The sequence below is a fragment of the Symphalangus syndactylus genome, chromosome 6, assembly GCF_028878055.3.
Source record: "Symphalangus syndactylus isolate Jambi chromosome 6, NHGRI_mSymSyn1-v2.1_pri, whole genome shotgun sequence".
Classification (NCBI taxonomy): Eukaryota; Metazoa; Chordata; class Mammalia; order Primates; family Hylobatidae; genus Symphalangus; species Symphalangus syndactylus.
Genome location: NC_072428.2, coordinates 130,101,841 through 130,119,007, shown reverse-complemented (window position 1 = coordinate 130,119,007; position 17,167 = coordinate 130,101,841).

Sequence of the window (17,167 nt, the reverse complement as noted above, 5' to 3'; positions counted from 1 at the left end):
GAGACGCTGACTGCTAGCCATCAGATCAAGCTCCTCTCTGCTGCTGTATAGAATGCCATCTGAGTTCCACCAGCTGCCAACCAATGTACTTATTCAAGTTACTGCAACGAGTGTGAACAAGATTAGACTAAAGGCAGGGCATCCACAAGACAGCAAAGGGGACAGCGGCCTAAGGGACAGAATCTTACTGGAGAAGGAAGCCAGAGTCCAGACATAAGCCTGGGAAAGTGCAGAAATCCTGGGACATGGGCTAGGGAGCCTGAGGTATATTTAAGTTTCTGGAATAAGGCTATCAGGTGGTTAATAGTGGCTGGTTACCTCTGGGAGGATGGGAATCAGAAGGGAGAGATAATTGAGGTTGGGGATTTTCACTTTACTTTTATGTTTTTGTGTAATTAGGAGAGACAAACGTGTTGTACCGTGAGGTATGTGTTAACTGCGCCCAAGACACACTAGTCACACCATCATACCTGTGCACAGCCCGCAAGAAATTAGCCTGCCTGCTCCTGGTGTGCTGCACTGACAGCCCGGTGGGATGGGGTGGGTCAGAGCTGGTGAATGGGGCACAGTAAATCCCAGGGAGCTTGGCTGCGAAGCGCTCCCTCCTCCCCTGCTCTCTACCAAGTTTGGCTTCTATTCCTACCCTTTTCACTTTTTTGGTTACTTTTCCATGTTTCGTCTGTCTTTCCTACCAGCCTGAGTTTAAGGCTAGGACTGGTATTCTCTTATCATCAGCACCTCCCACACAGTTTAGTACAAGTCTCAAAATAACATTGAGTAAACCCATGAACATGGATATTCCTCATGCTCGCTCTCTCCCTTTCCCCACCCCTGCGCACTCTTCGCTCTCCCTCTGGCAGCCATACGGGATGGGGGGAGTGGAAGAAAGAGAGTAAAGAGAAATGGAGAACAATGGGGAAAGAACCCTTTACAATTTGAGAATTCTGCCAACTATTAAGAACTATAGAAATTCACCAATATGGTGTTAAAAAGAATGAGTGTTTCAGGTTTCTTTATGAGAAAAAGGAGGAGGAGTAGTTTTCCTTTAATGAGATAAATTGTGTGAATGAGCTGGATTAAAAATATATACACCTCACTTAGAACCTAAAACTTAAATTTTTTATTGTACTTGCTTTGTAAACTTTATATAGGTGTGCTTCACTTTGTAAATATCAAATATAGTCATGGTTAATGTGTGAAACTATAAAATAGATCAATAAGGTGGTACCAAGTTATGAAAGGACTTTGGTCACCTGCAGATGACACAGAACGGTATTTTCAGAGCTCATGAAGACCTCCATGGTTGCTGGGCTCTGCTTTAATTTCTGGGCGGTGTGATGCTTAGGAAAGCAGTTGCTCAGTGGTGCGGGAGGGCTTATAAGACCACAGGCAGCCCCAGAGTGGACAAAGGTGTGAGTCTGGGCTGGTCAGGGAGAGAAGCCTGGCAGAAAGCAGGGTGAGCAGAACGCAAGCTCCCGCCTTGGTTCCTGCAGTCCACCTGAATGGAGGCAGCTTGCACTTCAGTATCTGGTTCCAAATCCCCGCCTTCAGTCCAAAACTTGCTTCCCTGTGAATGGGCCTCGACAATCTTCAGTTGCCCAGGCCAGGAGTCTGGGTGATCTCAAATCTTCCCTCTTCCCACCACAACCAGTGACTCTCAAAGGCCTGCCGGCTCATCCTCATGTGCCTCAGTCCACCTGCTCCTGGCCTCGCTTCAGCTCTCACTGGAGCTCTTGGGATCAAGACCAAAATCCTTAATGTGGTGAATTAGTCAGATGTAGATTCAGCTGTGAGGCAGAGAAAACCCAGAATACAAATGGCTTAAACAAGATAGAAGGCAGGAGATAGGTGTTCCAGGACTGAGACCACTTCCCGAGGGGGTCAGGGCCAGGATCTGCCCTCTGCTGGCCTGCCGTCCTTGGCACATGGCTTCACCTCCCCATCCCAGATGGCTGCGTGCAGCCTGCAGCCTCCAGAGGGAGGAAGGGTGACCCTGTAATCACCTTATTGTCTAGTTTCTCTATTCTTGAGAGACTTAAAAGCCTGGACTTTGGAGGCCACAAGATTCGAGCAACCTAATGTCTGGCTGGCCTTGACAAGTTATTTAATCCCTCCTAATTGAGTCTTTATTTCTTCAGCTCTGATGTAGGTATAATAGTAATTTATACTAAACATGGTGGTTATGAAAAGTAGATGAGATAATCCACAGAGCTTAGCATTGTGCCTGGCACATGTGTAATAAATGTAGTAATGATTTTTTTTTTTTTTTTTTTTGAGAGAGTCTCACTCTGTCGCCCAGGCTGGAGTGCAGTGGCACCATCTCGGCTCACTGCAACCTCCGTTTCCCGGGTTCAAGTGTTTAATATTTGATACCTGTCACCATGATGCGGCAGTTTATCTGGGGTGGAGACAACGTCCCCTGTCCTCTGCAGGGTTTGTCTGCAGTGGAGACACTCCCCTACATCCGCTGCGGGGTTGCCTCTTGGCAGCTGCTTCCTGTTGCTCTCTGGGTCACCACACGCTTTACATCAGGTCTCTTCCTAGGGCTCTGCGACACTGCTGTCTGTCTGTGGTTCCGCCACCTCGCTGGCCGCATGCAGGTGAGAGCAGGTGAGAGCAGGTGAGAGCAGGTGAGAGGTGGGAAAGGCCACACCCCTCTGCCTGCTCCTCCCCGAGCTCCCACAGTACTCTCACAGAGTGAGGGCGCCAGGCCTCTCCAAAGGGTCTGAGCATTGAAAGGAATTGTGAGAAAATGTTTAATTTGTCCACTCAATCAGATGATTCCTCCCAGTCTAAGGGAGAATGAACCTGCTTAAGAACAGCCCAGGCCCTGGCCTTGCTTCCATTTCAGGTCTTTCTCTCTGCTTTCGGTCTGTTTTCTGCCAGGGTACCCTGGAAGACGCAGATGGCACCTCCAGCTGTCTGACTGGGGAGTTTAAGATGATTTACAGGCCGGGCATGGTGGCTCACGCCTGTAATCCGAGCACTTTGGGAGGCCGAGGCAGGCAGATCACGAGGTCAGGAGATCGAGCCCATCCTGGCTAACAGGTGAAACCCTGTCTCCATTTAAAAAAAAAAAAATACAAAAAATTAGCCGGGTGTGGTGGCAGGTGCCTGTAGTCCTAGCTACATGGGAGGCTGAGGCAGCAGAATGGCATGAACCCGGGAGGCGGAGCTTGCAGTGAGCAGAGATCGTGCCTCTGCACTCCAGCCTGGGTGACAGAGCGAGACTCCGTCTCAAAAAAAAAAAAAAAAAAAAGATTATTTATAATGGGCCAGGCACGGTAGCTCATGCTGGTAATCCCAGCACTTTGGTAGGCCGAGGCAGGCAGATCATGAGGTCAGGAGTTTGAGACCAGCCTGACCAACATGGTGAAACCCCATCTCTACTAAAAACACAAAAATTAGCCAGGCGCAGTGGCACGCACCGGTAATCCCAGCTACTCAGGAGGCTGAGGCAGGAGAATCGCTTGAACCCAGGAGGCAGAGGTTGCAGTGAGTCGAGATTGCACCACTGCACTCCAGCCTGGGCAACAGAGTGAGACTCTGTCTAAAAAATAATAATAATAATAATAATAAAGATTATTTACAATGGAGTGAGCAGGGGTTAGAGAAAACAAAAAGGGATGAGGCAGCATCCTGGGGTTAGCAGCAAAAAGGAGCCCTTACCCCACTGAAGGTCTAGGGAAGGGAGAAGGTACCAGAATGCTAAGGAAGAGCTGTGTGGAGCTGGCCTCCGGACAGGAGCCGTGGCCTCTGGCACAAGGATATGACCAGCCACTCAAGGAAAAGCCGGGGATCTGCATGCCCATCCGCACTCTCCTCTCTGATCACCTGCCAGCTCTTGGCATGGGTGAGTCTCCATGGAAGATAGCTGGGGATGCTTCTGACCCCATCCATCGAGGTCAGCCTCTGGGAGCACAGAACAGGGTATAGGAGAGTGGAAAGTGGACCTAGAGGGGCAGGTGGAAACTATGCAGCACAAATCCTCCACTCCTCAAAATCTCCACACCCACCTCTTAGGAAAACCAACCCCTTCTACCAAGGAAGACTGATTTCACTCTACAACACAGCCTTCAATCATCGGCTGCAATCACCCAGTGATTCCCCGAAGTCTGTTATTCAGTGAAGAATAATAATGTTAGAGGGTGGAGGGCAGGAAAGTGAACCTTGGCCACTCTGTGGGGTAGGGGAGGGACCTTGGCACTCCAAAGACTGGATCCTTCTCAGCTCTTCTTGCCAGTAGGAGGTGAAGATCTGCCTGTTTTCTTCTGATCTCAGCTCACTGCAACCTCCACCTCCCGGTTCAAGCAATTCTTCTCCCTCAACCTCCCAAGTAGCTGGGATTACAGGCGTGTGCCACCATGCCTGACTAATTTTTGTATTTTTAGTAGAGATAGGGTTTCGCTCTATTGGCCAGGCTGGTCTCGAACTCCTGACCTCAAGTGATCTACCTGTCTCTGCCTCCCAAAGTGCTGGGATTACAGGCATGAGCCACTGAACCTGGCCTAAATTTTCTCTTCTTACAAGGACATCTGTCATTGAATTAGGGCCCACTCTAATTACTTCTTTTTAATTTAATTACATCTTTACAGACCCCACCTTCAAATACAGTTACATTCCGAGGTATTAGGGATTAGGACTTCAACGTAGGAATTTTGGGAGCAGGGAACACAATTCCATCTCTAACACGACTGGCTCAAGTACATACATATATATTCCCGAGACTGACAACTCTCAGGACAGTTGATAAAGCCATGATAAAAACAGAAGCTGTCTTTCTTTCTACCACATATGTGGAGATCCCCCAACCACGGGAGTGATGGCCAATGCGTGAGAGAGAGGGTTCCTTACAGAGCCATCAGCCTGCCCACGACCTCCAAATGATTGCTTTACCTTAGGCTAGATGCAATCTGCAAGCAGGGCTTCTAGCCCCACTCAAGTCCAGTGCAAGTCCTCAGGGATTAATATGGGCTCCACCTGGGTGGTGGGATGATGGGTGATGTTTGTTCCTTTTTCTTTCCTCAAATATTTACTGAATATCAGGTACTGAACTAGGTAGGCCGGGGATGGGGGTCCATGGGAAAAAGGTAGGGTCCCTTCTGTCACAGTGGAGGTTACAGCCAAGTCAACTAGTAATGTGCTAGAGTCATCATTGCAACAGCTCTGAAGTCTGGTCCCAGGGGTCACACACTGTCCCAGTCGTCACACACTGTCCCAGTCCTGGCATCAAGCCTCAGGCAGCAGTGCAGACTTACCCTTCCCTCTGTGGGATTATCTCCACCCATGAGTGATGTTCCTGTGACTCGACCCACAGAGCACACTGTGGACATCATCTGCTCTGCCTAGATGCCTTTGGCTTCCTTTTGCCCTGCGGGTATGCCCGTCTGCAAGCTTTGCTTCTAAGGCCTACATCAAAATTCTTCAGGCCAGGCGCGGTGGCTCATGCCTGTAATCCCAGCACTTTGGGAGGCCAAGGCGGGCAGATCACGAGGTCATGAGATCGAGACCATCCTGGCTAACATGATGAAACCCCGTCTCTACTAAAAATACAAAAAATTAGCCAGGCGTAGTGGCCCCAGCCTGTAGTCGCAGCTACTCGGGAGGCTGAGGCAGGAGAATGGCGTGAACCCAGGAGGCGGAGCTTGCGGTGAGCCGAGATCGCCCCACTGCACTCCAGCCTGGGTGACAGAGCGAGACTCTGTCTCAAAAAAAAAAAAAAAAAAAACAAAACTCTTCAGCGGCCTGCCCTTGGGCTACTGTAGGATCCACTTTGTCCAGGTGCAAATGCGGGTGCATAGAGCCAGAAGGACCTAGGACTTTACTTCTGCCCCCATGCACACTCCCCTGCTGGCCTTTGCCAATACTGGATGGATGACCAGTGCAGTGGTATGACAGCCTAGAGGAGGGACAAACTCGGGGAGATTTACAGTCAATCCCCATTATTTGCAGATTCTGTATATGCAAATTTGCCTAAGCACTAAAATTTATCTGTAACCCCCAAATCAATACGTTTTGTGTTTTCACTGTCGTTTTTGGACATATTCAGAGCAGTGAAAAAAGTTGAGTGTGCAACTACAGCTGAGGTTGAGCAAGGCAACCTTCTTCTTGTTTCAGTTCTCATAACGAGTGTCCTTTTTGAGATCTATTTAGTGCTGCATTTTTTGCATTGTTGTGATTTTTGTGGATGATTTTGCTGTTTACAGTGGCTCCTAAGAGTAGTGCTGAAGTACTGTGTGGTGTTTCTGAGTTTGAGAAGGCTGTGAAGTGCCTCACAGAGAAAACACACGTGTTTGGTAAGCTTTCTTTAGGCATGAGTTATAGTGCCGTCATCCGTGAGGTCAATGCTAATGAATTAACACTATCTATTAAATAAAGTGTCTTTAAATAGAAAAACACATAAAACAAGGTTGTGTATTGATCAGTTGACAAGTATGTGATCAGACACTCATAGGAACCTAGCCCTGTATTTCCCCTAGGAGTGATGGATCAGTTTCACTAAGTGTCCACAGCAACTTTACAGAACACAACGGCTGCCAAAGAACAGGAGTCCACTATACATTCCAGAGGTCCCCCTTGTGTTCAGGCCGAGGCAGGGACGTTGCTTGTCTTCTCCCTTTTCCCTCCCTGGCTTCTCCCACTCTTACACCAGCTTCTCCTGGGAGCACTTCCTTAATAAAGAACTTGCACAAGAATCAACATCTCAAAGTCAGCTTTAGAGAACTGGACCTGAAACAGAAAGGAAGCATGCTTCTCTCTTCCCTCCAGGAAGTTCCTTACCCCCCGTTAAAACTGATCCCCCTCTTCCTCAGAGACCAGCCCTGTACAATGTGAGGTACTAGGAGGGCAGTCGTGGTCAAGCTACAAAATAACAAGGTCTTGTTCTGTGATCGTTCAGACAATAGACTCCCACATTTGTTATGGCAGCCCTAGGAGATGAATTCAGCACTCAGGAGAAGATATGATCCACTTGTCTCTGAGATTGGAAGAGCAGCATATGCACTAATACACAATGCACATAATACATAGTAAAGATGGGTTCCACAATGATTCCTCCCAGAACAAATAAAGTCCGCCCCAAGGTGACTGCTGTCTTTCCATAAACAGCACAGGGGCATTTTTGAAACAACAGATTCACTCCTTAAATAATGATTTAATTTCCTCATAAGCAAACCCTTACCACATTTCAAATAACCTCTCCGATCACCATCTTCTATCCTCCAAACTCTTTTACTTTATATATCTTCATTGTTATTAGTATAATTTTCTTAATAAACAATGTATTTATTTTGTATTAATTTATTATGCATTGTATCTTCCTTAGCTTTTCTGTACCACTGCAACTACGTTTTGATTTATTTCAGATTTCCAATCCCTGACCTTTCACACTGTCTCTTGTACTTTCTTTGCCTTCTCTTTCCTTTCCATGCCCAGATTGGTTCCATAATCTACTAAAACAATTGCCCCTTTGCAAAGGCCCTCAAAACATGCCTTGGTCTCCCTCCACTGAATGCAAAAGCCAGAACCCCAATCCATGTTGAACCTAACTTCTTTGCAACTCAGAGGCAGTTGACCTCTGTTGGGAAAAAACACCAATCACATAATTGGCTGACTGCTTTAACTTTAATGTATGATCTTCAGACTTAAATGGGACTTACCATTGTCTGGTAATCCTACGTTTTGCTGGTAGAATTGGTCTTTTCATCAGAGACAACTGGATCATATCTTCTTCCCCTTTCTTACCCCTCACTGTAGCCCCACCTTCGGCTGGTGATATTCCTTCACATCTCACTGAGAAAACAGAAAGCTGAATTAGTTACCTAAGGCTGCTATGATGGTTAATACTGAGTGTCAACTTGACTGGATTGAAGGATGCAAAGTATTAATCCTGGTTGTGTCTGTGAGGGTGTTGCCAAAGGAGATTAACATTTGAGTCAGTGGCATGGGAAAGGCAGACCCACCCTTAATCTGGTGGGCACCATCTAATCAGCTGCCAGCAAACATAAAGCAGGCAGAAAAACGTGAAAAGGCGAGACTGACCTAGTCTCTCAGCCTACATCTTTCTCCCGTGCTGGATGCTTCCTGCCCTCAAGCATCGGACTCCAAGTTCTTCAGTTTTGGGACTCAAACTGGCTCTCCTTTCTCCTCAAGCTTGCAGACAGCCTATTGTGACTTTTATATATAATATTTATATATATAATATAAAGTATTAACATTCATATATTATACTTTTATTATTTATATGTATATAAATATAATATAAAAGTTAATACTTCTATATATACTTTTATTAAGTATTAACAAATATGTGTATATATATATACACTAAGTATATATATACTAAGTATATATATATATTAATACACTATATATATATATACTAAGGAAGTTCTAGGTGCTAGCAGTCCAAAATCTAGGTGTCAGTAGGGCCATTCTTCCTCTGAGGTCTCCAGGGAAGAATCCTTCCTCACCTATGCCAGCTTCTGGTGACTGCCATTGATCAGTCTTGTTCCTTGATTTATATGCATCATTCCAATCTCTGCCTCTGTTGTCACCTGGCCTTCGTCCTGTGTGCCTATCTCTGTGCCCAAATTTCCTTCTTCTTCTAAGGCACCTATCATTGGATTAGGGTTCACCCTAATACAGGATGACCTCACCTTAACTTGATTACACCTGCAAAGACTCTACTTACAAATAAGGTCACATTCATAGATTCTGGATGGACATGAATTTTGGGTGGAGGAATTTTGGGGGGAACACTATTTAACCAAATGTAAAGGCCTTCCCTCATCTTACCGCAAGGCTAGATACAAACCTACTCACAAATGCTACACCCTTCCTTTCTGTGTTACCTGTGTTATGAAAAATACAGGTCCCTACCAACAGGAGGGCAGGTCCTTGTCTCTACCAACATGAATCCCCCAATTTATGGGCAGTATGTTCCCTCTTTGTTGCTGCAGTTACCCCCTCACCTAACATCAACAATGTTCCCACTAGATCATTTCCAGCAGAATGAAACTATGCATTAGCATCTCTCATCTTAAGACAAAAGATAGGCTGGGTGCAGTGACTCACGCTTGTAATCTCAGCACTTTGGGAGATCGAGGCAGATGGATCACCTGAGGTCAGGAGTTCGAAACCAGCCTGGCCAACATGGCAAAACTCCATCTCTACTAAAAATGCAAAAATTAGTGGGGCGTGGTCGTGGGCATCTGTAATCCTAGCTACTCGGGAGGCTGAGGCAGGAAAATCGCTTGAACCTGGAAGGTGGAGGTTGCAGTGAGCCGAGATCGCGAAACTGCACTCCAGCCTGAGTGACAGAGTGAGACTCCATCTCAAAATAAATAAATAAATAAAGATAAACAAATCCTTGACTTCACATACCCCTCTCGTCAGTTATTCCCACCACCTTACCCTGCTTCCCTTTGCAGAAAAACTTACTACTAACTGAAGCAGAAGTTGGCAACTGGAAGAGGGGAGCTGATGTAACAAAAACCTACATGTGACACTGGTTTTAGGACCGAGCTGTAGGCAGAAACCTGAAGAGTGGTCAGGGAACTGCTGGTGGAGGCTGGAATAGCAGTCACCAACCTTTTATTGCAAGCTGAGAAAGGGGGCCTTTGTTACAGAGACTGTCACCTTTGTTAACCCGGAAGATGGAAAATGTTGCAGAGAAACTTGTGGATCTGGCTAAAAAGATTTTTAGGCTTAAAGCAGAATAAGACAATTGCCTTCTGTTAGCTGTGTATAACAAGGTATTGCAAGAAAGAGATGTTACTTACACAAAGAACTGTTTGGTTTTTAAGCAGAATTTAGAAAAAATATTTCCAGCACTTGCTAGGTTAGAAAATAAAACAATTTTTATTCCTACCCCTCTGGCTGGCAAAAAAGTAAGAAGTGACCTTGGCAAAGATCAAGTCCAGGGCCTGCCAGTAAAATGTGGCCTGACATTCAAGATCAAATGAAGGGTGCAGCTATCACACCCTTGAAGACATCAGAAAGATTTAAGGTGGTATTTTATAGACTTTTCAGCTGAAGGGACTTTCCTTTCTAGGAATCTTAATGGCATTCCAAGTTGTACCAACTTGGAAAAGAAGGGATACAGACAGTTCCAAAATAAAGAAAAATTTGCTCCCAATTTTCTATGGGCAGGAAGCAGGCTGAGAAATCTACTCCACTGCCAATATGAGCCATTTCTTGTAGGAAAAGGATGACTCTGAGAGCTGGCATGAAAAATGGAGAATCTTGATAAATGCTTGCATAGTGGGGCTTGTTCTCTTGGGAGCTACCTAACACCCTATAAAGCAGCTCAGGATACAATACTAAATAATGAGAGCCACACAGAGAGAGATTGCAGGATGAAAGACCATCTTGAAGGTTCTAACTGCAGCTGAGTTGCCAGCTGAATGTAGCCACTGGAGTGACTTTTGCTATACCATATGAGACAGAAGAACTGCCCAGCTGAGTCCCGTTCACACACACAATCATGAAAAATAAATCATTATTATTTTTAGTCACTAAGTTTTAGGCTGGTTGTTATGCGGCACAGACAAAACATTTCTCTATCTTTATTCGATCTCTTGATAGTGCACTCAATATAGCTGATCATCCCTTCCTATTGAAAAACTTAAATATCTGGCATTTATGACTCCATATTCTTCTGGTTTTCCTCCTACCCCACTGCCTTCTCCTTTAAACCTTAGCTCTATCAGTCTCCTCCTTCTCTTTTAGAGGGGCAGGTCCTTGGAGTTCTCATTTACACTCTCTTCTAGGGTGAACTCATCCAGTCCCGTAGGTTTAAGTACCATCTGTATGTTCATAACTCTAGTACTGACCTCTTCTGTAAATGTCAGACTCACAGATCCAATGTCTTCTGGGTATTTTTCCACTTGTATGTTTTTATAGGTATCTTCTAACTATCCTTCTGCCTTAAAATCCTTTATAACCTATGTTTTAAAAGGGTACCCAGGATTTTTTTTTGTTTTGAGACAGTCTAGCTCTGTCACCCAGGCTGGAGTGCAGTGGCACCATCTCAACTCACTGCAACCTCTGTCTCCCGGGTTCAAACGATTCCCATGTGTCAGTCTCCTAAGCAGCTGGAATTACAGGCACATGCCACCCTGCCCAGCTAATTTTTGATTTTTAAGTAAAGATGGGGTTTCGCCATGTTGGCCAAGCTGGCCTCGAACTCCTGGCCTCAAGTGATCCACCTGCCTCGGACTCCCAAAGTGTTGGGATTACAGGTGTGAGCCACCGCACTCAACCCTAGGATTTGTTTTAATCAGGTATACCAAGACACATAGACATAGAAATGACTATGATGAAATAAGTTTTTATACTCACAGATCTCTAGAAACAGGAAAGCAGAGCGTGCCACACAAGGCCACACGGAGAGGCACCAGTACATGTCAGGAGATGGAGACAGTGAGGAGAAAACATAGCCGAGAGCCTCTGTTGTGGTTCCTGGGTTGAGGCAGGGTAAGCAAGCTTAGCATAGGCTAGTTTTAATTAGTTCAGTAGACTCTGGGGTTATAGGGGCTGTCCCTAGTTGTCTGGTACATGGACCTGGGGCAATTAGGAAAAGAGAATACTGGCCTACAGTATGACAGCCCCATGAGAACCCTGATGAAGGAGGTGATTGGAAGTATGGACTCTGGGTTGGTTGGTTTGCATATGAAAGGAAAGCTCAGAGGTGAGTTGTTAGCTATATCTAGGAATTAGCTAGCCCTGGGACAGGTAGTCCTTCTAGTGTCGAGAAGGCCCCAAGATGTCAAAGCATCAAATATAGAAACCAGAAAATGTGATTATTACGCTTGATAATCCTTTCTATTTCTGTAAAGTCAGTAGTAATGACTCCTCTTTCATTCTTGATGTTAGTAATTTTAGTCTTCTTTTCTTTTTTTTGGTCACTCTAGGCAAAGAATTATAAATTTTTTATCTTATCCAAGAGCCAACTTTTCGTTTTACTGCTTTGTATTCTTTTTAAGTTTTCTGTTGTGTTTCTGCTCTAATCTTTATTATTTCCTTCCTTTTGGGCTTAGTGTGCTCTTATTTTTCTAGTTTCTAAGATGGAATGTTAGGATATTGATTTGAGATCTTTTTTTGTGTAGGCATTCACAGATACACATTTCCCTTGAAACAATGCTTTCACTACATCTCATAAATTTGTTTTCATTTTCATCTATCTCAAAGTATTTTCTAATTTCCCTTGTGATTTCTTATTTGACTTATTATTTAGAAGTATATTTTCTAATTTTTCATATTTGTGAATTTTCCAAATTTCTGTTATTGACTTCTACTTTTATTCCATTATGGCAAGAGAACATACTTCATATAATTTATTTTATAATTCTTTTTTTTTTTTTTTTTGAGACGGAGTCTCGCTCTGTCGCCCAGGCTGGAGTGCAGTGGCGCAATCTCAGCTCACTGCAAGCTCCGCCTCCCGGGTTCACGCCATTCTCCTGCCTCAGCCTCTCCGAGTAGCTGGGACTACAGGCGCCCGCCATCACGCCCGGCTAATTTTTTGTATTTTTAGTAGAGACGGGGTTTCACCGTGGTCTCGATCTCCTGACCTCATGATCCGCCCGCCTCGGCCTCCCAAAGTGCTGGGATTACAAGCATGAGCCACCGCACCCGGCCATTTTATGATTCTTGAGACTTGTTTTATGGCCTAGCATCTGGTATGTCCTGGAGTATTTTCCATGTACACTTGGGAAGAATATGTGTTCTGCTCTTGTTGGGTGAAGAGTTCTATAGATGTCTTTCAGGTCTACTTGGATTATAGTATTGCCCTTCTATATTCTTGTTGATATTTTGTCTAGTTTTTTATTCATTATTGAAAGTAGGTATTAAAGCCTCCAACTATTATTGTTGAATTGTCTATTTCTTCCTTCAGTTCTGTCAGTTTTTGCTTCATGTATTTTGAGACTCTGTTGTTAAGTGCATTTAATTTATATTTATTATATATTTTTGGTAGATTGATTCTTTGATCATTATAAAATGTCCTTCTTTATCTCTAGTAAGAATTTTTATCTTATATCTATTTTGTCTGACATTAGTATAACCACTCCAGCCCTCTTTTGGTTACCATTTGTATGGTACATTTTTTCCATCATTTTACTTTCAATCTATTTGTCTTTGAATCCAAAATGTATCTTTTGAATGCAGCATATAGTTAGGTCATGTTTTCTATTTTTGTTGTTTGTTTTGGTCCATTATGCCCATCTCTATTTTTTAATTGGAAAGCTTAATCCATTTACATTTAATGTAATTACTAATAAGGTAGGATTTGTCTGCCATTTTTCTATTTTTTCTATGTCTTTTGTCTTTTTTTTTTTGTTTTTCAACTCCTCTAGTACTGCCTTCTTTTTGTATTAGATATTTGCCAGTGTGCCATTTAAATTATCTTATCATTTCTTTTTTTTCTTTTCTTTTTTTTTTTTTTTTTTTATTGAGATGGAGTCTCACTCTGTTGCCCAGGCTGGAGTGCAGTGATACGATCTTGGCTCACTGTAACCTCCACCTCCTGGGTTCAAGTGATTCTCCTGCCTCAGCCTCCTGAGTAGCTAGGATTACAGGTGCCTGCCACCACACCTGGCTAATTTTTTTGTATTTTTAGTAGAGATGGGGTTTCACCATGTTGGCCAGGCTGGTCTCGAACTCCTGACCTCAGGTGATCCACCTGCCTCGGCCTCCCAAAATGCAGGGATTATAGGCGTGAGCCACTGTGCCCGGCCTCATGTATTTTATTGGTTATTGGTTGCACTAGGAATTACCAGCAACATCTTAATTTATAAAAATCCAGTTTGGATTAATACCAATTTAATTTCCACGGTATATAAAAACTGCTTCTCTATGGCTTCACTTTCCTTCCTCATTTCCTTCTGCTGTTATTGTCACAAATTACAACTTCAAAACATTGTCCATCAACTTATATTTGTAATTACTGCATTATGTAGTTGTCTTAAATCAGATGAGGGGGGTTACAAACAAAAAATACATTTATACTGTCTTTTTCATTTACCTGTGTAGTTACCTTTACTGGTGCTTTTCTTTCTTCATGAGAATTCCAGTTACTGTTTAGTATCTTTTACTTTCAGCCCAAAAGACTCTCCTTATGTTTCTCCTAGTGCTAGCAACTAACGGTCTCAGCTTTAGTTTATCTGGGAATATCTTAATTTCTCCTTCATTTCTGAAAGATAGTTTTGCTGGATATAAGATTCTTGGTTGATTCTTTTCACATTTTGAATACATCATCACACTACCTTCTGCATGCATGGTTTTGATGAGAAGTTAACTGTTAATTTTATTGTTGATTCCTTGTGTATGATGAGTTGCTACTTTCTTGCTGCTTTCAAGATTCTCTTTGTCTTTCAAAAGTTTGATTATGATGTATCTAGGTGTAGATCTATTTGAGTTTTTCCTACTTGGAATTCATTAAGCTTCTCGGATGTGTAGATTAATGTTTTTCATCAAATTTGAGAAATTTTAGCCAAAATTTCTTCATATATTCTTTCTTTCCTTTCTCTCTCTCTCTTCTCCTTCTAAGACTTCCATTTTGTGTTGTTGCTATATCTGATGGTGTCCCACAGGTCTCTGAGGCGCTTTTCATTCTTCTTTTTCCTTTCTGTTCCACAGACCAGATAATCATCAATTGATTTATCTTCAAGTTTGCTGATTTTTTTCTTTCGCATGCTCAAATCTGCTGCTGAACCCTTCTAGTGAATTTATCATTTCAGTTATTGTACTTTTTGGCTCCAGAACCTTTATTGGTTCCTTATTATGATTTCTGTGTCTTTATTAATATTCTGTTTGACAAGGCATCATTCTCATCCTTTCTTTTACGTTTTTAGAGATGGTTTCCTTTAGCTCTTTGAACATATCAAAAATAGCTGATTTACACTCTTTGTCTACAAAGTTCAACATCTGGGTTTTCTTAGGAACAGTTTTTATTGATTGCTCTTATTTCCTTTGTATGGGTCTTACTTTCTTGTTTCTTTGCAAGTCACATAATTTTTAGTTGAAAATTGGACATTTCAAATAATGTGCCAACTCTCAAAGTCAGATACTCCTCTCTTCTCAGGGTTTGATTGTGCTTATTTTAGTATTAGGTTGGTGCAAAAATAATTGCGGTTTGCACCAACCTAATAGTTGCTGTTTGTTTAGTAACTTTTTTGAACTAATTTTTTAAAGTGTGTATCCTTATTGTGTGTGACTATTGAAGTCTCTACTTGGTCAACTAATGATTAGATGGAGATTTCCTTAAACACCTGGAATCAATACGTCTCCTAGTCTTTGCCAAGGGGCTCTCTATGCACTTTGGGGCATGTCTTCAATTTTCATTAGGCAGTTTGCAACTCTGCATAGCTTTTATTTCCTGCTAGCACAGAGCCTCAGTGTCAGCTAGTAGTGAGAGGTTAGGATCTTCTCAGGTGTTAACAGAGCACGTGCACAGCCCTATGCCTGCACATGGCCTTCTAAATTCCTAAAAATATACTGGAGCTTTTCAAAGCCCCTATGGACATCTCATCCTTCAACGTTTCCTTTTACATTTCTTTGTTAGTCTATTGTTTGCCCCTACTGTTACCTATTGCCTCAGCCAGTCACGATGTTAAAATATTTGACAAATAACTCCCTCTTCAGGTGGAAAAACCTTTAGGACTGAGCTAGTTCCAAAGAGGTTGAATAAAGACAAGCCTTTTCAGGATTTTTTTCCAGGGACCCACTAGATAGGTCAAATAATGACTCTTCTTTGGGAATGAGACTTTGAAGTAGCTCCAGCCCTGTCTTCTCCCTCTGGTACGGGTACTGGGAACATGGGCTGTAAGTTTTCAAGGCTGCCATGGAACTAGAGATGGGGGGGCGATAGGACTAGGGTAAATTAAAATACTATAAATATTGCTGATCCTACTGAGAGTTTGCTGTTTTTCCTGACTAAATGCTAGATGGGTTGCTGCAAACCTTTGACTAATTTCTAGGGCTCTAAGAAAGTTGATTCTGACAATTTTTGTCAGTTCTTTCATTGCTTCCTTTATGGAAGGGCAAACTTGCTGGGATACTTAATCCACCATTTTCACTGACATCACTCTTCCTTTCTTTTTAAAAAATGTTATTTTATTGCAAAACAATATGGAAACCACAACTAAAATTAACTTTTTTTTTGAGACAGAGTCTTGCTCTGTCACCCAGGCTGGAGTGCAATGGTGCGATCTTGACTCACTGCAACCTCCGCCTCCCCAGGTCAAACGATTTTCCTGCCTCAGCCTCCCGGGTAGCTGGGATTACAGGCACACACCATCCCACTTGGGTACTTTTTATATTTTTAGTAGAGATGGGGTTTCACCATGTTGGCCAGGAGCTGGTCTCGAACTCCTGACCTCAAGTGATCCACCCACCTCGGCCTCCCAAAGTGCTGGGATTACATGCGTGAGCCATCGCACTCTGCCTAACATTTTAAATTAAAAATTAACATTTTAGGCTAGGCGTGGTGGCTCACTGTAATCCCAGCACTTTAGGAATCTGAGGTGGGAGGACTGCTTGAGTCCAGGAGTTCAAGATCAGCCTGGGCAACATATGAGACAGTGTCTCCACAAAAAAATATAAAAATTTTCTGGGCATGGTGGCACGTGCCTCTAGACCCAGCTACTTGGGAGGCTAAGGTGGGAGGTTCGCTTGAGCCCAGAAGTTCCAGGTTGTAGTGAGCTATGATTGTACCATCATACTACAGCCTGGGTGACAGACCAAGACCTTGTCTCTAAAACAATAACAAAAACAAAATTAACACTTTATACAATGAAAACATTAAAATCACAAAATCCAAGAGAAAACCCTTCATTCAATTTCCTAATTAAATTCATTTTCATTTGTCCATGTTACTATCTAGTCTTTATCCATACACTTATTTACATTTTTGTAGTAATACTACAGGTAATTTTTTTTTTTTTTTTTTTTTTTTTAAAGATGGAGTCTCACTCTGTCGCCCAGGCTGGAGTGCAGTGTCATGATCTCCGCTCACTGCAATCTCTGCCTCCCGGATTCAAGCGATTCTCCTGCCTGTCTCCCGAGTAGCTGGGATTACTGGCGCCCGCTACCAGGCCCGGCTAATTTTTACATTTTTAGCAGAGACGGGGTTTTACCACGTTGGCCAGGCTGGTCTCAAACTACTGAC